This window comes from Rhinolophus sinicus, linkage group LG18 (assembly GCF_036562045.2).
Source record: "Rhinolophus sinicus isolate RSC01 linkage group LG18, ASM3656204v1, whole genome shotgun sequence".
NCBI lineage: Eukaryota > Metazoa > Chordata > Mammalia > Chiroptera > Rhinolophidae > Rhinolophus > Rhinolophus sinicus.
In genome coordinates this window covers 5,793,341-5,813,690 of record NC_133767.1, presented here as the reverse complement: position 1 = coordinate 5,813,690, position 20,350 = coordinate 5,793,341, and the positions used below count along the sequence as shown (strand labels likewise).

Genomic DNA, 20,350 nt, shown 5'->3' with positions numbered 1-20,350 from the left:
AGATATCGCAAGGGTGGTCACAGCCTCCTTCTCATGGGGTCGAGGGAGGAAGACGGACATCGTGTCACTTCAAACCCTGTGTCCTGTGACCATCGCTGGAAGCACAGAAAAACGTATTTTCTGCAAATCCTCTCATTGTTCCATGTCTGGCATACCTACGTTGCGATTACTACATTACTGTATATATATATGTGTGTGTGTGTGTTTTAAGCGCATACTTTTGTTCAATGCAGACCTTTAAAACCTATGGTACGATAATTTTTGTAGGCCTACTGTGGAAATTTGTCCTTTTTGATATTCTGGGAGTCTCGGGAGACAGCAGTGACTGGGCATCGGCACCCTCTTGCTGTCTCTCTCTTGCAGGCCCCAAGGAAACTTATAGAGAAGCAGGGTGAGGCCTGCGTGTGTGTGTGTGTGTGTGTGTGTGTGTGTGTGTGTGTGTGTGTGTGTGTGTCTGTCTGTCTTCCTCTCTCCCTTCCCCCTCCTTGGGAGCCAGGAATCCAGGCCTTTCCCAAACGCTGCTTCTGCCTGGCGTGGCTGCTCTACACTTGTGGCCTAGGCCTCGGCACCATCCCCAGGCCAGAACCTGGGTGCGGGTGGGGCTCCTTCCTGGGAGAAGGCCAGAGCAGGCCTCTGGGGCTTCCAGCAGGAGAGCGGGTTGTTTTCCCAAGTCTGGCGGTGCTTCCGGTGCTTAACTGGATTTCAGGCCTGGCTCTAGCTTGAGTCATGGGAAGCTGAGCCAGAATGGGCAAGAGCCGGCCTCAAAGGATCGGGGGCATCTTTGAGGGGCCTTTGGAAGTGCCCTGGCTGCCTTCAGTGGGACCTCACCCACAGGCCCTGCTTTTCCCTTCTGCTTCGGAACTAGGGGTGCAATGGGAGCTTCCACAATCCCATGGTTCAGTGCACGGATGTGGATGGGCGTCAGCTCCTGCAAGACCCTGAGCCAGAGCTGCTCTGGCAGGAGGGCGCTATTTCAGCTCTTGGAGGGACCCAGCCTTTGCACGTACTGTATCTAATGCCCGGACTTCACCCCTCCCGCGGGCCCAGTTGTTTTACTCTTTCCCATCTCAGTTCAGACACCCCCTCCTCCAGGTAATAACACCAAGCACAATCAACCACCTCGTGAAGTCACTCAGAGGCCCTTCTCAGTCAAAGGTTAAAATTCTAAGAGAAATCCAACTCTCAATTCTGAGCTATCCTCTGAATTTGGCAAACTGGTCTCCCTCCCCAGGAATGAGAACAGAAAGAGAAAAGAAATCCAAAACATAATTCTGAAGCTGCAGGAAGATCAAAGCAAAGAGGAAAACAAAGCGGAAGGACACTTACTCACCAGGAACATCTCAGGGAGACGGAATGGAACAGTAGGTCGGCAGTATGTCAGAATGACCACCTGTGACACTTGTCCATATTCCATTCAGACATAGAGTGACTGTCTACGTTGCATTTAGATGACAAAGAACCCATGTCCTCACTACTCAGAGTGCTTTGGAAATGTTAATGCTTCTCTAGGTGTCGTGGAACTAATTTCCAATGAAATATGTGTCAAGTACAAGTCAATATGTTAATGAGGCCAATTTTTCTAGCATTTATAATTATTTTTTTCACTTGTTAGGAAGCTTTTGTTATGTATTTTCTGCTAATAGTACTTAAAACTGCAACTTCTAGACATAGAATAAAAAAAGGAAAATACTATGTATAGGAGGAAATGAAAAAAAATTGCCAAATACCCTACCCAGACTTTGTTTCATTTTACCCCCCTAAAAATCCTGTAAGGCAGGAATTATAACTCCTATTTTACAGATTAGGAAACTGAGGCCCAGAGAGGCTAAGCAGTGCCCAGGGTCTCCCAGCGGGTGGGATATCCCAGCCCAGCCTGAGTCTCTCATGGTGCCTGAGCCAATGACTTCCTTGAGAGCAGGGGTCTGTCCTGTTTGTCACTGTGGCTCCAGCATCTCTGTGCTTGCTACACAGAGGGCAAACAAGCGGCTGATCAACCAACAACTGACCTCCAAGCCTCAGTCTTCTCATCTGGAAAATTGGGTGAGTTTGGTTAGATAGTATATGCCATGTGCTTGGCACATACCATGTTTCCCCAAAAATAAGACCTAGCCAGACAATCAGCTCTAATGCATCTTTTGGAGTAAAAATTAATATAAGACCCAGTTTTATGTTACTATAATATAAGACCCGGCCTTTAATATAATTAATATAATATATAATACTGGGTCTTATATTAATTTTTGCTCCAGAAGACGCATTAAAGCTGATTGTCCGGCTAGGTCTTGTTTTCGGGGAAACAGGGTAGTAGGTTCAAGAAAAACTGGAGACTGTTGATTATCATTGATCCTCCCTTTGCCTTCAGAAAGATCTGACCTAGTCCTGTCACCACATTCCCTCTCCAATTTGCTACTAGAGAAACCATCCTCTAGGAGTCCCCCGGCCCGGAGTGAAGCCAGACCCCCACCCCTTGAGCCTGGTCCTCCAGGCTTATGGAATTAGAGCTCAACAAGGGAGAAGGCATATGACCCACAAGGCCAGTGGGTCAAAGTCCTGTACAGTGGCTGCAAGCCAGGACCCTCCTCCCCCACACCCATCAGGGGAAGTAGGAGTGAAGCCTGTGCAGAAGGAGAGGAAGGGGTTCTCTGACCCACTCCTTCTGGCTGGGGCCCCTGGGAGCCCCCTGATGGCAGCAGGAGCACCCACTGGGTTGGGTGATGTTTTCTGAGTGTGACACGCGTTGGCCAACAGAGGACAGCAAATACATTTTTTATGATCCTTGGAAGCTCAGTCCAGTCACGTTTGCTCAAAAAGAGGCTGTGCGGTCAAGGCGGACAAGTCATGTCTCAGTTATTTGGATCCCCTTTTAGGCAAGAAGGGACATTTCTGCCATGATCTGGGGGTCCCTGAGCAAGGGGTGCAGGTGAGGCAGATTTCAGGAGGTGGCTGAGTGTGGAGAATGGTCCCCTTACTGCGAAACCTTACGTCGTTGATGGAGGGAGAGTAGTTTATGGGGAGGGGGTGGGTGTCAGCGCCAGAGGCCAGATCTTTGCCAGGTGGACAGGGTGCCCTCATGCCCCAACCCCAACTTCCCAAGTATTTCCCAGAGCCTGGGGCTGTGAAAACAGCAACAAAGCAACATTAGAATGGGGAGGGGGGAGCACAACTTGATCTTTTGGCTTGAAGCTGGGTTGGTATTTTGGGGAGTTCTTGGGAACAGAGCCTGTCTGTCCAGTTTCAAACCTGAGGCTTCCAGGACACTGGTCATCCCAAAGGAGATTAGGGGATGCCAGGGCAAGTGGGCCAGTCTGGGTGCCATTCCTACTTCTACTGTTTGTTCATAGGGGCAGGGGGAGTGCTGAAAATTGGAGGAAGGGCTAAAAGCGAGTTCTGGCACAGTCACTGGTGTTCCCAAAGGGGGAGGAAGATCGGGGGTGGGTCTGAATCTTAAGTAGATGTGTCCCCATTCAGGCACCCCTGCGCCCCCAGCTGAGGGATGCCTGGAGCGCATTTGGAGGAATGGAGACCCAGCCTGGGCTCCCTTCTCCAGGCCATGAGGATAGTGGAAGCGGGGAATGTTCCCCCTTCCTCGTCCCCCCAGTTTGGAGAACCCCAAGCTCTGCCCTCCATAGGTTGAGGCTGACGTCGTCGCCGCCGCCGCCGCCGCATTTCTAGGAATGCCCCTATCCGCTGACTATATTTGGCGAGGGTTTCTAGGAAGGCACCCCCTGGCCCCCGCCCCAGCCCCCACTCTGGGCAGCCGGGCGCGGGCGCCCTCTGCTCAAGGCTCTCGCCCTCTCTCTCGGGCCGGCTGGGGAGGAGCCGCCCCGCCGCCTCCCCAGAGCGGCCAACCCCGGGCTGGCCCAGCCCCCGCCCCGGGCCGGCCACAGGGCGTGGGGGGAGCGGGGGAGGGGGGACTGGGCCGGGAGGGGGACGGGGGCGCGGCTTTGTGGCGGCCGCGGACAGTGGAGGCCGGGTGCAGCCCGGTCGGCTCCGTGCTCTCAGCAGAAAAGGATTTTCTACGCCCCCCCCCTCCGCCCGTCACTTAGATCTTGTCTGGGGAGGGGAGGGATTTTTTTTCTGGAAGTCTGCCCCCCACCCCTCGGAGAAGGATTTGAGGCTGGGCTCCAATCGAGGCGGAGGCTGCAGGGCCCGCGGGGCACCCACTGCCCCGCAAGGCGCAGCCCCGGGGGGGCCCCCTGCACGCCCGCAGGAGGCAGCGGCGGTGAGTCTCCCCTTTTTTCCTGCATGGCACCCCTCCCCCGGGTCAGGACAGGATCCGCGGCAGGTGGGTGCCCGGGCACCCGGGGCTGAAAGTGCTGCGGGTGGCTGCCTGGGAGGCGAGTGGGAATGGGAGCCGGGAGGTGGCGGCCGGGGCAGCGCGCGGCTCTCCCGGGACCCGGCGCTAGACGCTTGTCTGGGCTGCGATCCGCCACCCCGAGGCGGCGTGTTGGCTACCCCCCAGCCTTCTCGCTGGCTTCCGAGAGGGGCGTGTTGGGCGAGATGGAATGGGGGCGAGGCAGACCCCCACCTTCTCGATGCGAGGGCTGGGAAATTAACGTGGAGGCTGGAAAGGCAGCCACCCCGCCCCCACCCTGGAAAGCCCGTTCGGGAAACTGACTCGCTGCGTGACCCCGATATCAATGCTGTGCGGATAGCAGGCCGCCTGCTTGCGGGTTCGCGCCCACCGCACCCGCCACTCCACGTGCGCTCAGGGCCGCGCGCTGGCACGGGCGGGGGACGGTGGGGGGGCAGCGCCCGGCCCTGGGGACATCCGGAAGAGCGGGGGAGGACAGTCCCCAGAGAGTTACCACCTCCCCGAAGTTAAGTTGGCTGCCCCCTCCCTCTGTTCCCTCCTCCCTTCCTGGAGCAGGCGGCCATAGCACGTTGGTTTTAGCTTTTGCTGGGCAAGAGTTAAAAAGCCAGGTTCCGGGGTGCGGATGGGGTGTCACGGCCCGAGACCACACCAAGTTGCTCTGGCAAAAGTTAGGGGAGACTGAAAAAAGGGAAAAGGCATTTTGATTTGGGCGTGGGGGAGTGGCGTTTCTGGTTTCTCCTGCTTCCAGTCCCCTCGGCGGGGAGCGTTGGAATGTGCCTCTCAGATCCTCTGAGGACACATCCATATTTATAATTTATTTTTAGGAGAAGTTGTGAAAAAGGGAGGGGGTTTCAAGTGGGGAGAAAAGGTGTGTGTACGGGGGCGGCCTTTCCAGAACCCAGAGGCTAAATGAGCTATTAAGATGGAAATAATTTCCACCAATCTGGGCAAGCAGCAAATTTGACTTTAATGAGAGACAATTAAGGGCACAAATAACTAAACTTTAGATGAATTGGGTGGGGGGGTAATTGCCAGAAGTGTACCAGGCACCACGGGCGCTCCTTTGCTCTCTTCTTAGGGACATTTGAGGCACCTAGCGTCTTCTTTCCTGAAAAGATTCCAAGCCCAAGTGTGGGGCTGGGGGCAAGAAGGGGAAAAGATCCCCCCAGGGGGCGGGCAGACCCATCCCCCTCCCTACCACAGGACCCTGCTTTTCCATGAGATGAACTATCATGCCTACAGGAAAACCCTGTAATGATTCCTTCAGTTATCCAGGATTCTCCAAAATCCTGCCTCAAAGTCAGCCTGTCCCAGTGCTGTGAGCTGGGGAGGGGCCACTTCTTGAGAGAGGAGATTTTGGAGGCTGTGGTCCCAGAATCGGGGTTTTGAGGGCGAGATGAGTTTATGTTTTATCCAACTGGCCCACAAAGTCCCGCTTTTGGGGTCATTCTCAACAGCGCGGGGATTCAGGCGCCAGCTGCCCCTGGAGAGTGAGGGAGAGAGCTGATATCCCAAGCTGCTCCTGTAAGGAAGGTTGGCTACGTTTGGCAAAAGTGAAAGGCCATTTGGGGGGACATTCTTATATGAGTGTGTGTGTTTTCTCAGTTTGTTGAACCTGCTGTGTTTTCAAGGGCCTCATTCTTTGGGAGGCCAAAAAGAGATATGAAAAGTGGTCTGATGAGGCGTTTGCATGGATAGGATTTGAAGGGAACGAGTAGCACATAGGTCACCCCCAAAATCAAACACCGCTGGAATTGTGAACCGTAATTACATTAGATTTGTCAGAGGAGCAACCCTCTACTTACTTCCACGTGGAATCACAATATTCCTTTGCAGTTCTTTGCCACCTCGCTCTAAGTCATTTTATAAGAAACTCTGCATAAGGTGTTCACAGGGAATTCCTCTAAGGCTAGGATAGTGGGGGACAAATGCCCCTCCCAGAATAAGGTTAAGGTCATTAACCTTATTTAGTTGTATCAATTTACACACACATCCCTGCCTTCTAGTTGTAACCTACATAGACAGCCATATACCTTAAATTTATGTATCTGCAAACCTGGTTTCAATCAACTGTTCACAACAGGGAATAGAAAAGTAAGCTGTACCTGAAAAACTTTTGAACACAAAGTCCTAGATCTAAAGCTCAGCATTTAATAGACATGGCGCATGGACACACAGGTGACAGCTGCACTCCTGGGGCCTTAGCAAAAAGCAGTTTTTTATGTCCAGAGTTCTCCGCTTTGTTATGGGACACCATGAAACAGCACAATTTTCAGGAGTCCACAATTCCAGCATGGCTGGGTGATGGGAAATTGTCACATTGTGAAATAAATTGTGTTTATGCTTTGCTGAATCGTCACCCCCATAGGAACACTGGTAAGCTGTCAGTTCCTATTTGCTCAGCTAAATAAGGATATCTCACCAAATTAGCCTTTAATGATACTTCTACAAATAGGGCGTTTTCCGTGAATTACCGAGGCCAGAACACTGAATGCTATGCGCCAAGATCCTAAGCTATTATCGAGGCGATGAAGCCGTATGTTGAAATTACTGAATTGTTAAGTGTGGAGAACCAGGCAGGATTTCGTGCTGAATGTGAATGCAGGCATTTGCCACAGTACAGAAGTCACTGCTTAGATTCAGCCCTCTGAAACCAGGCATGGAACTATGAAAATGTTTAGCAAACGTCCCCTCACCCTCCGAGTCTGGAAACAGGCAAAGTAGTATGATGAAGAGATTATAAGTCAGCACTTTGCAAGTGAGAAGTCATTAATTCGGCAAAGAATCACAGCTTCTTTTCAGTCTCACCACAGCCCCTCCCCCCCACCCAATAAGAAAAAAAACCCCAACATGGAACTGATGAACACACTGACATTTTGCCTTTTCTCCTTTTTTCCTCCTCTGCGTGAAATTTCATTAAGCAGTTGCTATCCCCACTCCCCAAAGAAGTGTGGATTTAGAAGAAAAGAAAAAATTAGCAACTCTGAATTTCGTTCTTAGAAATACACAAGCCATAGCAAATCTCAGGGGAAAAAAAAAAGTTTCAATAGAAAAGAACAGGGTACACCAACGGAGGGGGGGGTTTGTAAAATTTTTAGAGGTGGTGCTGCAATAAAACTACTACTTCCTTAAAAATAAAACGTGCATTTATGACTCAAACCAATGAAAACTGGAAAAGTCCCTATGAGAGAACACTCCCTCTGTTTCTTGTTGCCCAGCCCCCACCCCAGCCTTATATTAAGAACAGAAAGAAGATTCTTGCCAGATAATAAACTTACAGCGTCCTAATAGATGGGCTCACTCTCTTTTAATTGGGATTGTAGAGTAAATACAGCTATTTCAGACACGACGATAGAAACTAATCTGATGGAAAGTTAAGGCAAACTCGGTCCTTACAATCACATGCCAGGAACTGAGGGCGTATACAAACAATAGAAAACATTGATCAGAGTTCAGTGAAACTGGAATTTTCTTTCTTGCCCAGCATCCCAAACTCAGGAAAATGTGAAGTTCTTTTCGCTTATTTTTAGAATGAGTGAAAATAAACCCTGAACAAAAGCACCGACACAAACAGGATATAAACAACCATAGATTTTTCAGGCAAAAGGATAGGTGTTGAAGAGAATTTGGAAGGAGTGGATTTGGGGGTCCCTCTGTCACCCCAAATCCCCTAGCTCTCTTTGTGGTCTCTTTTCAAAGCAGCCAGTCATCAAAGACTTAAAGTTTCTGATTTAATATCACCTTCCTTACACAAAACATTTCAGGACCCACAGAGCCAACTTGGTTCTGTGTCCTTGAATGGCTGCACCAGGAGATGAACGGGAGACACACCTAGTAAACGAAAACTGCTGTTGGTGTCACCACAAAGCCATTTAAAAAATGCACTGGGAAGATGGGGGCAGATTCAGCCTCTGCCTGAGGATTTGGCCCAAGCTGGGAAAGGAGTGAGCGGCTGCTGGCTGGAGCCTTCAGTTAGCTGTGCAGCCTGGTGTGAAAGTTTCCTCAGAGGCGTGCAGAAAGCTAGGCTGTCTTGTTGGAATCATGCGTGAGATCAGTGCCCAGGCCTGTTGGCATTTCTGCCCAAGACAGCCTGGACCGCTGCCAGCCCAGGCCTGAACGTGGCCTTAAAGCCACCACTGGAGAACAAACAAGCCCCAGACAGGTGCCCAGGGTGGGAGTGGGGGTCTCTCCTCCTGGGACCTAGCCGCAGCATTTTTTGGCCCGAAGTGGGGTGTTTGGCTCCCCAGGGCAGCCTCCTCTGAGGCTCTGCAGGGTTTATTATCAGTTAGTGGTGCAAGTGAGGGCAGAACCCCACTTTCCTAAATAAGCAGTGTCCTGAATGCTCAAAGGGAAGCAGATGAGGCCGTCCTCCCAGCTCGGAGCAAATCAGCCTGGGCTAGAGTAGACTCAAGTCTAGAAGGATCAGGAGCAGAGCTGTACTTTTGCAGCCCAGGCTGAGGCTCTCCAACAGGGCTGCAAGCCTTCCAGCTGGGGTCAGCTAAGGGGTTGTGGCACAGGGCCAGCAACAGAGCACGCACACAGCTAAGCTACCGGCCAGCTACCTGCGTATGTGTTTGCTCCTGTCCTCCAGCCAGCGGGCCTCCCATCCACCAGGGAGCTGAGCCCTTTTCTTTCATTGGGCAGTGAGGGAAACCCGGGCCAGGAAGGCAGGGGTGCAGCCTTGGAATGGGGAGAAGGTTTTGGGAGGGCTATCAAAGGGTCAGCTGGGCAGATGAGGGGACTTCCATCTAAGCCCCCCCAGGGGTGGGGAGAGAGAGAAACAACTGGATGGGCATTCTGGGGTAAAGCATGCAGGAAAGAAAAGCCTGCTCTGCCTTGGCACCAGAACGAACCCGCTTGGGGAAGTTGTACCCAGCCCTGAGTCAGCCATTCCCACAGGACTCCCATTTGGCCCCAGTAACTGGACTCCAGGCCACCCAAAGGCCTCGTGGGTTCCTGATTATATCTTAGAATGGCATTAAAAGGTCCAGACCGGGCACTTGCAGGCCATACCATATTTAGCCTTAGGCTCACCCGAAGAATATTTTAGGTGCTGCTTGAAAGAAGAGATCTGGTTGCCGGCTGTCACATGGCGAGTGTAGAATCGCTTCCTCGCAGGCCTGGCCCAGACGGCCGGGTGCTCACCGGCACAGATGCCGGAGTCCCTGCCAGAGCTCCGGGGCCACGCGGCAGGTGCCAAGGAGCCAGCGAGCACCCGGGTAGTCGGTTCTGTGTCGGGAAGGCTTTTCGCCCCGTTTTCGTTCCGATGGCGATAAGGCCACTTCCATTCACAGAACTCACAGAGGCTGTTTTCAGCCCCTCTCATTTGCGATGGCCCAGTGCGATATGCCAGCTGCTGAGTGAGCAGCCTCCTGCTCGGGTGTCAGCCACTGTTGGAGGGGTTAACTCTTTCACGGCCTGGGGTGCTGGCTGGCATGGGGGCCCCTGCCTGCAGAGATCTCAAAGGCCACATGCCCCGCGGGAGCCACTGCCATGGCCTCCTTATTCTCAGCCGTTAGTGGTGGGACCTGAGAGGCGGCACCCTGGAGCTCAGCAGTGATTTCTCCCTTTTTAACCCATTGGCGATAACCACTAGACTCCCCTACCCGAGCTTTCGCCCTTGTTTCTTGTACAGCCAAGGAAACAGTTGCTCGCTTTCCAGATATTTTCATCTGCGCTTCCCAGTTGACTAACTTCCCCACATTCCAGAGGAGGATTCGTGGCTCACTGAGATCATCAATGAGCGTTTGGAGTACCCATTCGACGTCTTGGGGGAACAGCACAGGCTCTGGGAATGGCCTGGCTTTAGGGAATGATGCCTGGAACCTGCCCTGGGGTTCCAGATCCTAGTTTTCGGGGCACAGAGGAGGTGCATTTGTATTGAAGCCACTGCATGGAGACCCATTTAGCCAAGTATCAGGCAAACATTATCAGCTTTTTAGGAGCCTGGGTGGAGCCGCCGTACACCATAAAAGCCTTGGCTTGTTGCAAGTTTGCTCTAACTTTGTACATTTTTCCTTTTTAGTTTTGGCTCTTGGTGCTCTGAGAGCCACCACTTGCCGCCCAGCTGGTTCATTACCGCAGGGAAAATGAGGGACTTTTGGGGGCAGATGTGTTTCCATTCCACTATCATAATGCCCCTAAAAATCCTTATTGCTCTTGCAGTATTCCTCGGGGTCCCCGGGCTGGCCCGGCTGGGACCGCAGCTCGAACTTCCTCCAGCACCGAAAGAAGAGAGAAAGGGGTCCCCCCAGTGCTCCCTTCTGGTCCCTGATAGATCTCCCCTCACAGCACTCAGAACTGCTTACCACGACGAGAAGTAAAAAGACGCCACCCACTGACGCGGGTTGTTAAACATGCTTCTTGCCCTCCAAGGGCGGGATGTTGGCCTGGGGAACAGGGCCAACTGTGGCTCCTGTCAGCGTTTGCTCTGGGGGCTCCAGGGGGGAGCTGGGCAAAGTGGGAAAGAAACAAGTGCTACCTGTTTGACAGGCGAATTTCACACTCAGCCTGGTCCTTCCAGCCACCGCTGGGATCGTCACCTTGGCAGGGGCCCTTGCACAGTCCTGGCTTACTCAGCAGCAACGTGAGACTCAGCAGCAATGTGAGACGGACCCACTCTCTGCCTCAGTTTCCCTATCTGCCAATGGAAGGGGAGCACCCCATGCTCTGGCCTCAAAGGGTTCTTGGTTGCCCCTAATGTTATAATAAGTGCAAGTGATACGCCAGCTCCGAAGGTGCTTTGAAAATGGGGCAGTCAGAGCCTTCCACGGGGAGGGTGTGAGTGCAGAGGAGAAGCTCTGGCTTCTGGAAGCAGCCAGCCCAAGCTCTGCCCCTCTCCCTGTGTCACCCCAGGTAGGTGACTCAACCTCCCTGGGCCTCCATTTCCTCGCGCATGAAACCCACGTTTAGGAATCGAGGTTGCGGGAGTCTGATGTGCTGTCTACTCGGTGATTTTCAGTACGACCTGGATAAAGATGTTGATTATGCTAATAGGCACATCTGTACACACCTGATTTCTACTTACAGCAAACGGTTTTCAATTGCGGGTAGGGATAGAAAGGCCCTTTTTTTACATCAATTTATTTAAGTAAAAATGGTGAGTTGCTTAAAAGAAAAACTATTAAGCAAAGAAAGGATAGGTGGTTTGAGGACCGGGCAGAAATCAAGATGGTGGTTTTAAAGTTTCATAGGTCCACTGACTTAAGAGTTCTTGTTTATTTCAGAGAGTTTCAAGATGACCCCATGTGATTGGGGTGTGGAGGGGTGGGGCAGAGGGCGGAGGCCAGTTCAAATCAGTTGAGGGCTCCACCCATGACACCCTGTGTGGCACATGTCTTCTTCCTTTGGGGGGACAACCCCTTCCCTGCTCACTAACACCAATAAGACCCCTCAAGCCTCCACCGCTACACCCACCCAGAGCTCTGATCTGTCTCTCATTTTAGGCCCATGATGTTCAGCGCTCACCTTCCTGGCCAGGGCACCTCTCTGAGCCTCAGTTTTTCTCAGTGAAATGGGGAGCATAATAAACACTCTGCCTCCGAGCAGGGGCTCATCAGGCAGCTATGATGGTTCACAAACAGGGCACCCGTGGCTCTGGGATGGGAAGGGGCATAGTAGTGCCCTTGGCCCAGAGGGGCCACTCTTCAGACAGGCCACCCTGTGTCAGGCTTGGGTACCAGCTCCCTCCCTACCTGCCCCCTGGGATGGTAGCTTTTGGGGGGAAAAACAGCACATGCTGGGTCCCAGCCAGCAGGGGCGGACTCTGGTTGCACTTTCTGCTGTGTCATGGGGTGGGGGGTGGCATTGGGGCCCAGCTGGCCAGCTGGGGCGGGCACTGGGAGGCGGGCAGACAGCTGCCAGCCCAGCTGCCAGAGCACAACCCACACCCAGCCCGCCCTGCAGCCTGCCAGGATGGGGGGCCCTCGGGGTGCCCCTTAAATGCCTCTATCCCACAGATTGGGGAGAACCCCAATAGGAAAAGCCAGGACAGGGGGTGAGATGGTTTCTGTTGATTCTGGATCAGAGTTCTTTGTCTAGACACTTGCTTTCTGACTCCCCTACACTGGGCACTTGTCTGTTGAAGGCCTACTGTGTGCTAAGTGCTCTACCAGCTGACGGAAGTACAGCAGGGAGCGAGACAGCCCCTGCCCTCATCAGGCTCCCAGTGGAGTCGGGGGAGATAGAAGAGTAAGCAAAGAAAGAAAGAATCCCATGCTGTGGGGAAAATTCCATACTCTACGCTTGGTGTTAGCTTCTCAGGGAAGGCGTATGCACATGGCGTGTGTATGCACGTGTGCGTGCCAGTAATGTGTCAACTCCTGGGACACACAGGTAGGTTAAGAACACAGACGCAGGGGCCAGATGTCCCCTGTTTGCATCTGGATTCTTCCACTGACCGGTGTGTGACCTCAGGAACCCTCAGGCAAGTTCCCAGTCGTCTTTGGGCCTCAGTTTCCCCATCTGTAGGTGCTGGGATAAAAGTACCTAGGTGATAGGGCTGTAGGGAGGATGAAATACACGAACACCCCTAAAGAACTAAGGACAGTGCCTGGCATCGACCAAGCGCTATATACGTCTTAGCTCTTACCTAAGAATAATAAATGTGCACGCTCCTTCTAGGAGGCCACGTGGCAGCCACAGCAGGCTGAGGACATCGGTAAGATAAGGTTGTTGCGTCCCTCCTCCCTGCTGAGCACTCTACATGCCTCATCTCACTTTAGCAGCCACAGTCAACCCTCAGGTGGGCCTTAACATCTCCTGTTCCGGTGAAGAAACTGAGGCTGAAGGGCCTGGTGGCTGGAAGGACCAGGCAGATGAAGAGATGTGCCCTTGGGTACCCAGCAGGAAAGGATTTTCACCCCACGTGCAGGGCCGACTTCATGGTTGGGGGCCCTGCACTTGGTTTCATGCTCTGCTGTTGTCATCTTGAAATTCTTAACCATTTTGGAACCAGGGGCTCGGGTTTTCATTTTGCAAATGTGGAGCCAGTCCTGCCCGGATCTGACTTACTCAGAAGCTATCACTCTTACCTCCTACCATCCATACACCACACAGCCAGGCCCTGAGTCGTTTTCCAGTCAATACAGTGTTCAGGGTGGGGCTGACATCCCGGGGAGAACATGAAGACTTATTCTGGAGCTGAACTGCCCAAATGCCTATTTGTCTGTTGTCCCTATTAGAAGGCAGGCAGGGCAGTTGCCAAGGTTAGGGGCCGTGACTCATTCATGGCTGTGTCCCCAGGGCCTGGCACGTATTAGCTCGGTTAATAGCTGATACAAGCAATGAATGGGAGGCTGCTATATCTCCAGAACCAAACCTATTTAGATGACACCTTCCAGGAAAGCAAGTCGTCATTGAGGCAGTATCAGCCCTGGCCACCTCAGCAGGCTTGTTTGTGGACAGCCCCTGAAGCGTATGGAGACACAGGTCTTTTTCCTCTCCCCGCCCCAAACCTGCCTGCGAAACCCTGTAGCAGATTACTGTTTAACAGGTTCTGGGGGGGGGACCTCAGAGACGACACAAGTATTTAAAGACATGCGGGTTAGATTCCCGAGTGCCTGTTACTGGGGAACATGCAGCATTCAGCTGAAAGAATACTCAGGTTTTAGTTATGGGCAGGTTCCAATCCCAGCCAGGGGTCGGGGGCACAGTTTCCTGAACTGTTAAATGACAGAGTTTGGATTTTGGATTAAGGGTCATTTTATCTCTGAAATTAGAGCTCTTCTACACTCTCAAAGCTCCAAGTTTTAAATATTACTAAGAAGTAAAGAATCCTCTCAAAAGCCTTTAAGAGAGTTATAACAATAATAAAACGTAGACTTTTTTTGCCAACTGTTTTCACAGGCATTGTCTCCATCAAGCTAACCCTGTGAAGTAGGGGTTACTGTCCCCATTTTCTAAATTGCGTTATAACCACCAACATAGACTGCGTGCTTTACATGAACTAGGCACTTTACACGTATGAAGTCATTTTAGTTGCATAAGCAACACACAAGGGAGGCACTGTTATATCTGGCTTACTGATGAGGAAATATGCTTAGACAGAGTTCACCCATTTAAAGTATATAATTCAATGGCTTTGAGTATATTCAGAGTTGGGTAACCATCATAACAATTTTAGAATATTTTCATCACCTCAGAAAGAAACTCAGTACCCTTTGGCATCCCCCTTCACCCCAATCCTCCAACCCCCCCAATCCCCACCCCAGCCCTAAGCAATTACTAATCTACTTTCTGTCTCTATAGATTGGCCTGTTCTGGGTATTCCAAATGGAATCGAAGTATGTGATCCTTTGTGACTGGCTTCTTTCACTGATCACAATGTTCTCACGGTCCATCCATGCTCTAGTACATATCAGAACGTCACTCCTTTTTATGGCTGAATAACAGCCACATTTAATGTATCCAGTTGTCAGTTAATAGACATTTGTTTACACTTTTCAGCTTTTATAAATATGGAAGCTGTGAACATTTGTGTGTAAATTTCTGTGTGAACATATCTTTTCATTTCTCTTGGGTCTATACCTGGAGAACTGTTGGGTCACATGGTAATTCCATGTTGAACATTCCGAGGAACTGCCAGAGGCACGTCTTATATTGTCTTTTTCAACTTTGTATTCTAGAAATTTCTTACCATACGGAAAGCAGAGAAAACACTGTAACAACACCCATACCCATCATCCAGCTTCAACAATTACCAACCTTTGGCCAGTCTTGATTCATCAGCCTTCCCTCCTCTACTTTGCTTCCCACTGAGGAGCGGGATGCCAGTGTGAACACTGCGCTTTGTGGTGTTAATGTGGCTGACAGGTCAACATTTTCCTTTGTGCCAAACCTTCAGTTCAAGTCTCCTCCACCCACATCCTTGTGTGGATGGAATTTGGGGAGAATGGAGGAACCGGGGCAGAGTCTAGAGTGGGTCATTGTGGGGTGGGAAAGGAACGGCTCCTGGGTGGGGCAGGACTGGCTACATAACTTGCAAAATGAAGGTGTGGAACCCTTTGTTCAAAAATCAACTTCAAGATGACAGTAGAGCACAAAACCAAACGTAGGCCCTATGTAGCTGCAGAGGTCACGTGCCCATGAGGCCAGCAAAAGGGTGCCCAGGCAGAACTGACTCACTGGACACAGGAATGTAGAGTCTTGGGTGCCTAGCAGACAGACACATAAGCACCCCTCATCCCCAACCCATGGAAAGGTTCCAAGAAACGTTGGGTCTCCCATGGCACGTGGGACAGGGTTCAAACCCACTGCATTTAAATCTCCAAAAATAACATGACCCCAGCTGACATGTGGGTACTTAACAAAATAGCCATTTGTCTTAAGCCTTCTTCCCTAAGAGCCTGCAGTTGTTTTACTTGGCCGCACCATTTTGTCCTGGACTCTGAGTGTACTCTGGTATCACAGCAAGTGACAGGGCTGCAGGCTTCAAAACAGGCTCGCTGCTTAGCAAACAACCCAGAGCAGCAGCAGGACCAGAGATGCTCATTAGAGGCAGGTGGCCATGGCAGACATTGGCAACCAGTCATGGCACCCAATCCCTCCCAACTAAGGTAGTTCCATGATCCTCCTCAAAGGGTAGCCTCCACCAACCAAATGAACCTTATCTAGACTCTCAACCCAAGAATTCACCCAGAGATTCACAGCCTTCAGTGTGAGTCAGGATGACACCTAAGGATGCACTTATACAGACAACCTTGTTATGAAGGGGGATACAGCACGACTGGGAGGAGGGAGGAAGGGGCTCATTGAGAGAAGAACAGGTAAGGACACTGCAGCTCCTCCTGTTCTCTGTGGGCGAATGTTAAGTGAATGAGCCAATGTTCATTCATTCATTCTTTCATTTGAGGACCTACTATACATAAGGGGCCTGAGCAACAGAGTAACCAACAAGACAAATGCCGTTCTTCTCCATCGAGGCAGGAGAAGCAATCATAAACCAAAGGGGAACAAGACTTTAAATGTGATTAAAATAACAACAGGTACAAAAAACAACTATAATAATAAGGTCTGAGTAAATCCTGGCAGCTTTGGGGTTTACAGAGAGCCAGAGTGAATCTTAAAGCAAAGCCCAGCTCAGGATTGAGGCAATTCTCAGCAGAGTGACTGTAGAAGCAGCACAACCAGGTGAGAAGGCTCCAGAAGTAGGTGGCTCTGTTTTTGTTTTTTTCCTGCCAGCATTTTCTCTCCCCCTTCCCGTAACAGACCTGACATCCAGTGGGAAGATGGCCACCCACTACGCCCATCCCTCAGCCACAGTGATTGGTCCAGGAGTGGTCATGTGACACAAGCAGGGCCAACCCAGGATTGTCCTAACAGCTGGCATGCCCCCTCTCCAGCATCCAGAGCTACCTGTAGCCCCAGAGCTAGAGGCCAATAAGCAGAGAAGAGGAGAATGTGACATGGGACGGATGGAGGTAGGGGAGTATAAGAGACACTGGCACTGGTTCTGACCCCAGAGCCTTCCAGTCTCTGGATCCAAGAGCAGCTCAGCCTTCCCCTTTCTTCATCGTAGTTACCCAAGTGAATAAACCCCCTACTTTACCCCAATAAGATCAACTCTGGTTTCTGTGCGGCACAAAGCATCCCAATTCCGGACTCGGAGACTGTTTCCCTCTTCATGGATTGTGTGAAACAAAACGGGGGCAGGTTATCCTGAGAACTCATTCTCTCCTAGGTGTGCCTGCTGTATATGAGAATAAAACAATTTCCAGACATATCTCCATGTGCTCCCCCCCAATTAATTTCCCATTGAATCAGCACTAAACACTTGCTCTTGAACTTAAGTCCCATCCTGTTCCTGCCTGCTTCCATTTCCCCGACCTCATCCCCAACACACCCACTTCTCCTACCCTGCTCTCTCTCCACCATGGACAGAGCATGAAGCTTTTCCTGGCCTCTGCTCTGATGCCCACCATGTTATATTTCTAATGATTTGTTTATGACTGTTCTCCCCATGAGTGGTGACCTTAAAAGCATTGGAACCCGGGTCTCACTCATCTTTTCACCCCCAGCTGCTGGCACACAGCAGGCAGGCAGCAAACATGGGACGGAGGGAGGCAGGGAAGGAAGGAAGAGAGAAAGGGGATCTCATTCCTATTTATTCTGGTCCAACTAGTGGGTTACTTGGAGGGTTAAGTTCTGTATTGGTTTCCTCTACTCCAATGTCACCTTCCGGGTGACCTGCATTCTCCCAGTCCCCTTCCCTCTTCTATGCTTTCTTATTCTCTTTAGCACCTTCTGCTACCATCATTCCTTCCCCGTGTTCCATTTATTTTACTTACTATCTCTCACTGAAATGCCAGCTCCAGGTAGACAGGCATCTCTGCTTTGTTCTCTGCTATCTCCTCAACACCTGGAACTCTGCCTGTCACCTAGCAGATGCTCAGTAAATATCTGTGATGGATGAATGAATTCTTTGTGATCACCAAAAGCACAGTTCGACCAGACTCGTTTCTTAAAGGACCTGTGCACATCACACATTTCACGGGTGCTGTGAAAGTCAGGTGACATATTTGTTTCCTAGGGCTGCTGTAACAAAGGACAGCTGACCCTTGAACAACATGGGTTTCACTGCATGGGTCCACTTATACACGGATTGTTTTCAAGAAATCCCTGCCTGTGCTGTTTTCCATCCGAGGTTGGGAATCCGCAGACTCGGGGGGCTGACTGTATGCATTGGTTTGTGCCACTTTACAGGGGACTTGAGCATCTGCAACGTTTTGTATCCTTGGGGGTCCTGGAACCAATCCCCTGAAGATACCGAGGGACAACTAAGTTTTGGGGAATCAAAATTTAAACATGGCTTTTGACTGTACAGGAGGTTGCTGCTTCTAACCCCACATTGTTCAAGGGTCAACTGTACTACAAACTGAGCATCTTAAAACAACAGAAATATCTTATTTTACAGAAGTCCCAGACCTGGCAGGGTTATGCTCCCCACAGGTGCCTCGGGGGATAATCCATTCCTTGCCTCTTCCCGCTTCTGGTGGTGCCAATGTTCTTTGACTTGAGGCTGCATTACTCCAATCTCTGCCTATCTTCTTACTGTCTTCTCTCTGTGTCTGTCTCTGCTTCTCTCTTATAAGGATGCATGTGGTCGTGTTTAGTGCCCATCCAGATAACCCAGGATCCACTCCTCCTCTCAAGACCCTTAACTTAATCACATTTGTGCCATCTGAGGTAACACTCACAGCTTCTGGGATTGGGAATTGACATATCTTATCTCTCTGGCGGCCACCAATCATCCCACTACAGGTTATTTGCACAAAGACCAGGAAAACAAAGCTTCCCACCACCCCTGCACTGGCCTGACAGCTATGAAATGACAAGAGTATTTCTGTTGTACTATGTTGCTCCAATCAGAGCATGGAAACGATTTTTAAAATACCAGTCTGTGTTTTTTAATTATCCCAATTTTAAAAAATAATGCCATACTTATGGTAAGAAAAATAGCACAGAAGAGCATAATGTGAGAAATAAAGGAGCCCTTTTGCAATGTTTACGCCAAGTCCAACTGCACTTCCTAAAAATACCCCTTCTGTGCAGTTTCCATAATCCTCATAAATTTTCTAAGCATATTCAAGTGCATACACCTTTTTGCACATAGCATTACAAAAGTTGGGGGCGTTACAATATATCCTAAAGACACGACAGTCCTCCAACCCACCTCATTGTTTCTAGTGACTTCTAGGGTTGCACCTACCTAACCTGTCCCACACTGGCCAACACTTCAGTCAACTCCAGGATTTTGCTGTGATAATGTATATGCTCTTCGGCATGTGTCCAAGTATACTCATAGGATACGTTCCTAGAAGTGGCATTTCTTGGTCAGAGGATATGTGCATTTTTAATTTCTACAGCTGTTGCCCAGGGCCCTTCAAAAACGTGGTATCATCCCCATGCCCATTAACAACGCATGTGTGAGGGTGCCTGCTTCCAATACCCTCGCCCACCCTGGCAAGGACACAGCGTGTCGGGAAGCAAACCCCAAATGAGGTAAGTAGACTTTCCATGTGGGACTGGGTAGGTTGGACATGGCCTCTGAGGTCATCCCTGCAGCCCTCTGAGGTGACAAGCTGTTCAGAGTTCTCATTCGCTTGGGTTTTATAAACAAAGGCAGAGTTTGAGGAGATGAGCCAGGACGGTGCAGCGAGAAGCGTTGTACAACCCAGTATTTATTTCTTTAGTGCAGTTAGAACTTAAATATGGTCAAAACATATTTTTCTTCTAATTTACACAAACAAATATGTTCCCGGGCTGACACCTCCAGTGCCAAGTTTCTAAGGGAAACGAAATTCTACTGTGAGATTACAAACCACTAGAGAGAAGAGGAGAATGGAAAAGCCACTGCAAGTTAGCTTGACACGTCCAGATCTGGGCTGCTGAGAGGTGTCTCTTTCTGTCTTAGTTGCAGATAAACCTGCCAGTAATTTCAGCAAATGAAACGCGGACCATGTAAAGGCCAGAGGATGGAAAAACGCTCCAGTTTTGATAAAAGGAGGTCTGCTCACCTTGGAACCCTCCCTCCTGCTGGTCAGGAGACACAAAGATATATCCAGAGGAGCTGATGAATTGAGGAAAAAGAAACAAGGCCAATGTGATTCGCCTTTCAAGTCTGTGCTAATATAAAACCAAACAACTTGAAATTGTTCCAAGAGGGGATTAAAGCAACATGTTATTTTGAGTGATTGCTTAATTTATTGAGCTGCGGCGAGATCTGTAATGAAATACAGCCCTTGCAACTGATAGCCTCCTGCTGCAATTGAACTTGACAATTAAGGAATATTTTCCGAGGGTTTTTCTGGAACAGCTTAGAATTTTTTGTCTCTGGGATGGGGTGTTTCTGAACACTCCTTTTTCCATGCAAACTTTTTTATTTTAAGAGTGAAAGGCTGACACTAATAAGCGGCATTTTATTGAGTGCCTTCTGTGCACCAGGCGTGTAATATACAAGATCCCTAATCCTATCAACAACCCAATGAAGTAACTCTTATTAGTCCCTATTTTACGGATACGAAGTTCCTAGGTGTT

The 20,350-nt window shown here is 50.3% G+C and overlaps 1 long non-coding RNA gene across 2 annotated transcripts; it reads left to right on the top strand.

Annotated features, from left to right (window-relative positions):
- The first annotated feature begins 3,680 nt into the window (after positions 1-3,680).
- Positions 3,681-20,003, top strand: LOC109433863 (uncharacterized). Of its 2 annotated transcripts, XR_012493082.1 has the most exons (4): positions 3,681-4,222; positions 10,481-18,499; positions 19,180-19,315; positions 19,728-20,003. It is a non-coding gene; the product is annotated as an uncharacterized LOC109433863 (long non-coding RNA). The 2 variants fall into 2 exon arrangements; XR_012493081.1 differs by having other exon boundaries at positions 10,481-19,315.
- Positions 20,004-20,350: the final 347 nt, after the last annotated feature.